The sequence below is a fragment of the Gadus chalcogrammus genome, chromosome 7 (genome assembly GCF_026213295.1).
Source record: "Gadus chalcogrammus isolate NIFS_2021 chromosome 7, NIFS_Gcha_1.0, whole genome shotgun sequence".
Classification (NCBI taxonomy): domain Eukaryota; kingdom Metazoa; phylum Chordata; class Actinopteri; order Gadiformes; family Gadidae; genus Gadus; species Gadus chalcogrammus.
In genome coordinates, this window is record NC_079418.1 from 27,675,810 (window position 1) to 27,683,309 (window position 7,500).

The 7,500-nt window shown below is 49.1% G+C and overlaps 1 protein-coding gene across 2 annotated transcripts in view; it reads left to right on the forward strand.

Moving 5' to 3' along the window:
- The first annotated feature begins 1,965 nt into the window (after nucleotides 1–1,965).
- The window catches only part of arhgef19 (Rho guanine nucleotide exchange factor (GEF) 19), a 17,908-nt gene continuing 12,373 nt past the window's right edge, over nucleotides 1,966–7,500 (forward strand). The window contains exon 1 of one of the 2 annotated variants that reach the window (XM_056595641.1): nucleotides 1,966–2,078. The gene's annotated coding sequence lies outside the window, so the exon portion shown is untranslated. Of the gene's footprint in view, nucleotides 2,079–6,219; nucleotides 6,247–7,500 lie in introns of those variants that run through there. The other variant, XM_056595642.1, reaches the window with a different exon arrangement.

Sequence of the window (7,500 nt, forward strand, 5' to 3'; positions counted from 1 at the left end):
TGCATGGGTCAGGATTCGGAAATGTGTGATGCTATATTGCGATTTTTTTGGTGCGATTTCGTATTTTGTGTGGTTTAACTTTTTGTTTTTGTTATGCTGACGATACAAGTGGTAATGAATTAATTAGTACAGGTTAATGAATGGTTCTTTCTTATTTGTATTCCCCCATCACTAATACCTGCACTATGTCATTTTTCTACTGCAGCTATTTACTCTGTTATATAAGTATAGGCCTATCAACGAGAAAGCTTCTCGAGAATAAAACGCTCCCACCCACGAGCCAGTCCATCCAGGGATTTTCCTTACTCCAAAAAAAGTTCATAGTGCAGCTTTAATATTAAGATAATCGTATCAATTTAAACAAAAGTTCCCCACATTAAACTGTCTCACAAACTTTGAGCTCTAAGTGAACTTGAACCAACTGGCTTGGAGCCAGTTTGGCTCTTTCTTTAAATCCAGTGTGAAAGACTGGCCTGTGGTTAACCCCCCCATACACAGCCCCCCGGTCCTCTTCATGTTTGATTAGTGAATAATGAGGTTAACGGGGGGGAGCAGGACCGAGTTGGGAGGTGGGGAGCGAACGTAGAGTTCAAATTTGCATTTTACCAATGAAAACACAATCCAGGCTTGTGGAAGCCCCTCTCCAGGCTCCAGGCTTGTGGAAGCCCAGCTCCAGGCTCCAGGCTTGTGGAAGCCCATCTGCAGGTTCCAGGCTTGTGAAAGCCCAGCTCCAGGCTTGTGGAAGCCCATCTCCAGGCTTGTGGAAGCCCAGCACCAGGTTCCAGGCTTGTGGAAGCCCATATCCAGGCTCTAGGCTTGTGGAAGCCCAGATCCAGGCTCCAGGCTTGTGGGGGCAGAGCTCCAGGCTCCAGGCTTGTGTAAGCCAAGCCCCAAGCTTGTGGATACACAATCTGAGCAGCGATGGGTTCTCAAACATGTTTGGACTTTAGTTGTGAGTGTACGTGCGCATTGTGCACGGACACGGTTAGAGTTATAGCGAATGCATTGTAGTACACCGAAGCAACTGTGCACGTTTTAATTATTTTGCACATACAAAAAGGCACACACACATACACAAACAATCACACAAAATAAATTTTTGCCTAATAAACATTGCACCTTCCCCAAACTTTTCAACACAGACCTGCACTCGCACACACACACACACACACACACACACACACACACACACACACACACACACACACACACACACACACACACACACACAATCATACAGACATTGCCACAAAGTAGCTGTAGGCTTTCCCTGTGTCCCTCTCCCTCTCTGTCTGGTGCTGTGTCTAAGCAGGTGCTGAAATGAGACACTAAATAACTATTAGGACCGGGAGGAAGAGGGGTGGGAAGAGAGGAGAACCCAGCAGAGCACCTCGCCAACGAGAGAGAGAGAGAGAGAGAGAGAGAGAGAGAGAGAGAGAGAGAGAGAGAGAGAGAGAGAGAGAGAGAGAGAGAGAGAGAGAGAGCAATGTGAACAAGACAGGAGAGGGAGGGTGAGAGCAAGAGAGTAATGTGACCAAGACAGGAGAGGGAGGGCGAGGGAGAGAGAGAGAGAGAGAGCGAGCGAGAGCGAGCAATGTGAACAAGACAGGAGAGGGAGGGTGAGAGTGAGAGAGAGAGAGGGAGAGAGAGAGCAATGTGAACAAGCCAGGAGAGCGAGCCAGGGAGCGAAGGGGAGTGCAGAGAGTGGAGCTGCATTCTAAGCAGCCCGGAGAGAGAAGCGGTCGGTGGCGTCGCCTCTCGCCAACCTGCTTTGCTGCTTATCTTCCGCGGCCGTCCCCCCGCGGCACAGAGAGCCGGACCGTTACCTGTCGGCCCTGCTTGGAAAGTGTGCGAGTGGAGTTTATCGTCGTGGGGGTGGACCCCTGCCAACAGCAGCGCCCACCGGGAGCACAGGAGGGACGAGGTGAGGGGGGGGGGGGGAGAGGAGGGAAGCCGGGAGGAACACAAGGCTGAGATGGATAGTTCGTCAGCGCCGTCCGACCCCCCGGCTGGGGCCGGAGTCATGCCCCGCTGCCGACCTGCCGCACAGCAGGCGGTGTACTGACACCCCTGATGAGGTACACACACACACTCACACACTCGCACACAGACATGCACACACACACACACACACACACACACGCACACACGCACACACGGAGAGTGCAGGTTCACGTCGGACGCATCAGCTGCTTTGTCGCTTTGTCTGTTTTGTGTGTTTGTCTGTCCGTCTTCCCGTCCGTCTGTCTGTCTGCCTGTGTGTCCGTCTGTCTGTCTGCCTGTGTGTCCGTCTGTCTGTCTGCCTGTGTGTCCGTCTGTCTGTCTGCCTGTGTGTCCGTCTGTCTTGTGTTTAATAATACTTATTGCATTGTTGTCGTTTTTATTCTTAGAACAGAGTCTTGCTTTTTTCCCTTTGTGTTCACATTGGATATTAAAGAAGTTGGTTCATGGAAGAATAGAAAGCTTGTGACATCCTTATGCATGCACAAATGCACACACACACACACACACACACACACACACACACACACACACACACACACACACACACACACACACACACACACATATACAAGGAAGCACATACAAAAAAAGCTTCACTCATGTTTGAAGACTTTAATATTTAATGAGAGTGCGCATTTGCTCCCCCCTAAACACACACAAACACGCACACTGCACGCACGCACGCACACACACACACACACAGATGAGCATTTTCAGCGGGATGGTTACAGTGTATCTGCTGAGAGGAGCAGGTAAGTACATGTCTGGAGTATGTTGGATAGAGGCTTGTTAAAAAAAAACTGTACACAGCTCCAACCGTGCAGACGCGCGCACACACACACACACACACACACACACACACACACACACACACACACACACACACACACACACACACACACACACACACACACACACACACTCATTATCCTTACAGTTGCAGGCTGGAAGCTTTTGGAAACATTGCAGTAGTATTTCAGTGGCCGTTGGACGTGAGCATCCAGATTCCCAATGTATATCTGAAACACTTGAAACTCTAGAATCCCATACACGTATACATAGGGAATTCTATGATATTGTGGAATACAATACACCTTTTAATATTGACTTTCAATATTGTATTTCATTGTAAATCCCCTGTAAAGTGTAACTCTTTCCCTCTCCTGCTTTCTTTAAAAGTGTGTTTATGTGTTTGCGTGTGTGTGTGTGTGTGTGTGTGTGTGTGTGTGTGTGTGTGTGTGTGTGTGTGTGTGTGTGTGTGTGTGTGTGTGTGTGTGTGTGTGTGTGTCTGTGGGTGTGTGCGAGCATGTGCGTGTGTGTATGCATGCGATTGAGGCTCATGTTTGTCCAGTAAAACAGACCTGCTTCTTATTGGCCAAGGCTGTTGACCGTGTTTCCCAAGAAACAGCCAGACAGTCCCATTCTAACATTCCCCAGTCAGGTCATAGACCCGTCCAGCACTCAGGAAACATATAGCCGTTGGTTTGCTTCGCAGAACTCAGGGGAGGGTGCCACAGATGCGGGTGGTGTACTTGTAAGTGTGTTGTCTCATGTGATGATGCATTCAGTGCAAAAGGTTACAGCCCTGATGTTTGTAACCGAGTTTGTCTGAGGCTGGTGTGACTCAGTGTACTAATATGCCAAGTCACTGTATGTGTGTTTGTGTGTGTGTGCGTGTGTGTGTGTGTGTGCGTGTGCACACACTATGGCCGCTCTTCGTCAGTCTGGGGCGTGTGTGTGTGTGTGTGTGTGTGTGTGTGTGTGTGTGTGTGGGGGGGGGGGGGTGTGGTAGTGCATATTCAGTCAGACGCGGTGCTAGATAGCCAGGGGGGTGTTATTTGGATTATCTGATTTACTGTTGCGTCTGATGGCAGGGCTTCACCTGCACACTGACTGCAGTGTGTCTGTCTGCACCAATGGAGGCGCAGGGAGATGGTTCCATCCTATACACTGCATGGCATGTTGTGTACACATACTATGCATACGTTTATTGGTGCTCACAATTCCCAATGCAACGTTTTCAACGCCAACACGTCCCAACCACGTTTTGTGTAGTTTTAACTCACAATGAAATAGTGGTTGAGTGGTTGGTTGACCATAATCAATACAAAAACAAAGGGATCCAAGAAAATCATATATTTTGATCAAATAAGTAAAGATCATTTTGTTGATCTTACAGTACGACAGTCATTTACACAATACACAAGTCTATTACCTCCCTTCCTCCCTCTCTCCCTGTTTACACCTGTCTGTCTTATCACCTGGGCCTTTGTGTGTTTACCAGATGTGTGTGTGCGTGTGTGTGTGTTTATTATGTGTTTATTATGCACATGCACATGCCTTAACCACAGATGGGGGAGGCGACATACAGGATGCCCAGCTCCCCCCCCCCATCCCATCCCCCCAACGTCTCTTCCTCCAACCTGGAATGCAAATCTCCCCCCAGTACCCCCCTCACCCCTTTTAAATCCCAGCATGCATGCAAACGAGCAGTGAAGCGATGGTCTCTCTCTCTCTCTCTCTCTCTCTCTCTCTCTCCCTCTCCCTCTCCCTCTCCCTCTCCCTCTCTCTCTCTCTCTCTCTCTCTCTCTCTCTCTCTCTCTCTCTCTCTCTCTCTCTCTCTCTCTCTCTCTCCCTCACACTCACTCTCTCTCTCTCTCTCTCTCATCAGGCTTCAACTCAGACAGCTCAGCCCTGGTCAAAATGACCCTGTTTGAGCCTCGACTACAATAACTCTTGTTCATTAGGGTGAGTGACTGCGATATGATTGGCGGGTCGAGCCCAGAGCAGAGTTCAGAGTTCAGAGTTCACACTGTGTTGTTGCTACCCTTACTTCACGTGCGGACCTGGGTGTGCGTCTCTGTCTCTGCGGGCCTCCTCTGTCGTTTTGTTTTTTATGGCCTGACCACTTCAGGGAAGTGACAGTGGAGTTAATCATTCAGGGAATAATGGGAAAGGTGCCTGCACTGTGTCTGGTCAGGGGGGGGGGGGGGGGGGGGGGGGGGGGGGAGGGAGAGCGGGTCGTGGGGGTGGGAGGTGGTGGGTGTCAACCGGACATGAACTTGCCTTTCAAACGTCTTCACGTGGGGACGACTCCCCCCAGCGTGCAGGAAGTGGTAGAAATGAGGGCAGATTGTCATTTAAATTACTGTCGAGAATATTGAATCCCTAAATCATCTGGGTGTTATGGGAGCCCGGTGGAATTCTTTAGGGTATACCTGTCGGGACAGCGCTGTGCTGTGCTGTGCTGTGCTGTGCTGGCCGGGACGTTCGGGCGGGGAGAGAGAGAGTGTGGGAGAATCTGGAGCCCCGCATGTGTGAACAGCCGTGAACAGAAACCTTTTGCCCTGGGGGCGACGCGTTGAGACGGCAGTTTAGCGGTGGTGTGGCTCACGCACCTGTCTGGGAATACAAGCCTCCAAGCCTTCCTGGTTGGTCATCGGCCAACGGGATTTGTTACCCACAATGCATCAGTCCGCATAATACACTCCTGTAACACACTCTGCTACCAGATTGATCTTTCACTGCACAAAATATGAACAAAAGCTGACCCTGGTCGCAGCAGCGCCTTTTTTTCTCCTGCGAGTTCCATGCCTGTATTTAATGTCCTGCTGTAATCCCGCAGAGACGTGGGTGGCATTCTCCGGGCTGGGGGGTTTTATATTCCACTGAGGATTTTTTAAAGGCATTCCTCTTTATGGTTTCAGCTCGAGGGCAGAAGACCTCGTAGGGCATGGTCAACAAGCGAGGCGTGTTTGTCGTTTAGCTGATCATGTTTCAAAACAACAAGCGAGAGAGAGAGAGAGAGAGTGTGTGTGAGAGTGTGAGAGAGAGAGAGAGAGAGAGAGAGAGAGAGAGAGAGAGAGAGAGAGAGAGAGAGAGAGAGAGAGAGAGAGAGAGAGAGAGAGAGAGAGAGAGAGAGAGAGAGAGAGAAAAGGAGAGAGTGGTAGTAAGGGAGAGCAAGGGAGAGAGAGAGGTAGAAAGAGAGAGAGTGGTAGAGAGAGAGAGAGAGAGAGAGAGAGAGAGAGAGAGAGAGAGAGAGAGAGAGAGAGACGGCTTGTCCGTACCTGTCCACATAATAAAGGAGTGGAGAGGAGAGCATAGGGAGGGGGCAGCTGAAGAAGAAGTTTGGGGGAAAAAGAACGGAGCGCAAAATTGGTAAACAGCAGAGGAATGGCGGTGGGAGCTGAGGTCGTAGCAGAGGTGAACGCGGGAGAGGAGTCGGACAGTTGAGTCGGGAAAGTAGGTCAGCAGGGTTCAGCCAATCAGATCAGAGTTGAAAGTCTTTTGATTGACAGTTTGAGTAGAACTCAGGCAACATCGCCACGACATCAATAACCTTAAGTATTTTTTTAACAACCTTAAGTAGCTTGTAGTTGATCACGAAAGAGCTCTGCTGTTGTTTGTTTTATATCAGGTGAAATATAGTGTTCAATGAGACCGAAAGTGAAGGCTGGAGATGTTTATTGTTATACACATGGGTTATGATTGTGTGATGCTAGTAAAGATAGTTATCCATGCTCGGTCAGATATGAGTCCTCGTGAGCTTGCCTTGATCGTTGACCTGTTGAAACTGTCCACAGTAGCATTGGCCTAGTTTTCGTTTTGGGTTGCTTGTTTCCTTCCTGTTAGACCACATGTGAAAGTTACCCAATTTATAAAGAGCGATTATTCCTGAGCTATGATGGGTGGGCAGCTTGACCAAGAGGTTCTGGGTTCGAGCCCCAAAGACACAGTCGACCTGTAGCATTCAGAATGATCCCTACCTGCTCCTGGATGACCTGTATCTGCAGTTCACATGCAGGCAGCTTTGGATAAAATCGTCTGCCAAACCGACCAGTATGCACTTGTTAGATTGGGTTGGTTGAAGGGATAATCAAGACGTGATTGGCTGAGGGGGTCCGTTGAGGCCCCACATGAACACCTCGTCATCTGAGCTGGTTGGGGTCTGTGGTGTGTGTGTGTGTGTGTGTGTGTGTGTGTGTGTGTGTGTGTGTATTGTGTGTGGTTGAATGTGTGTGAGATGCTGCTCAGCTCGGTTGTCAGTTGTGTTGGCAACAAACGAAAGAAAGAAAAGGGGAAGGTCACTATGGATCTTTCCCATTTGATAACTTTAATAATATAATAATAATATTTAATTGCATTCATACAGTGCTTTTCAAGACGCCATAATTGCCATTCATAGGTTGTGTGTGTGTGTGTGTGTGTGTGTGTGTGTGTGTGTGTGTGTGTGTGTGTGTGTGTGTGTGTGTGTGTGTGTGTGTGTGTGTGTGTGTTTGTGTGTGTAGGCGTGTGTGTGTTTGTGTGAGAGTTGACTTTTGGCTGACCACCCACCTCCACCACAAACTGCCACCTGCACCACCACCACCACCACCACCATCCTACTTTCTCCATAGCCTCAGGAAACACACCTGTCAGTATATAAGGAAATAAAACATGTGGTTAGACGCATTAAATACTCAATGACATGTGTCTGCGTGTGTGTGTGTGTTTGTG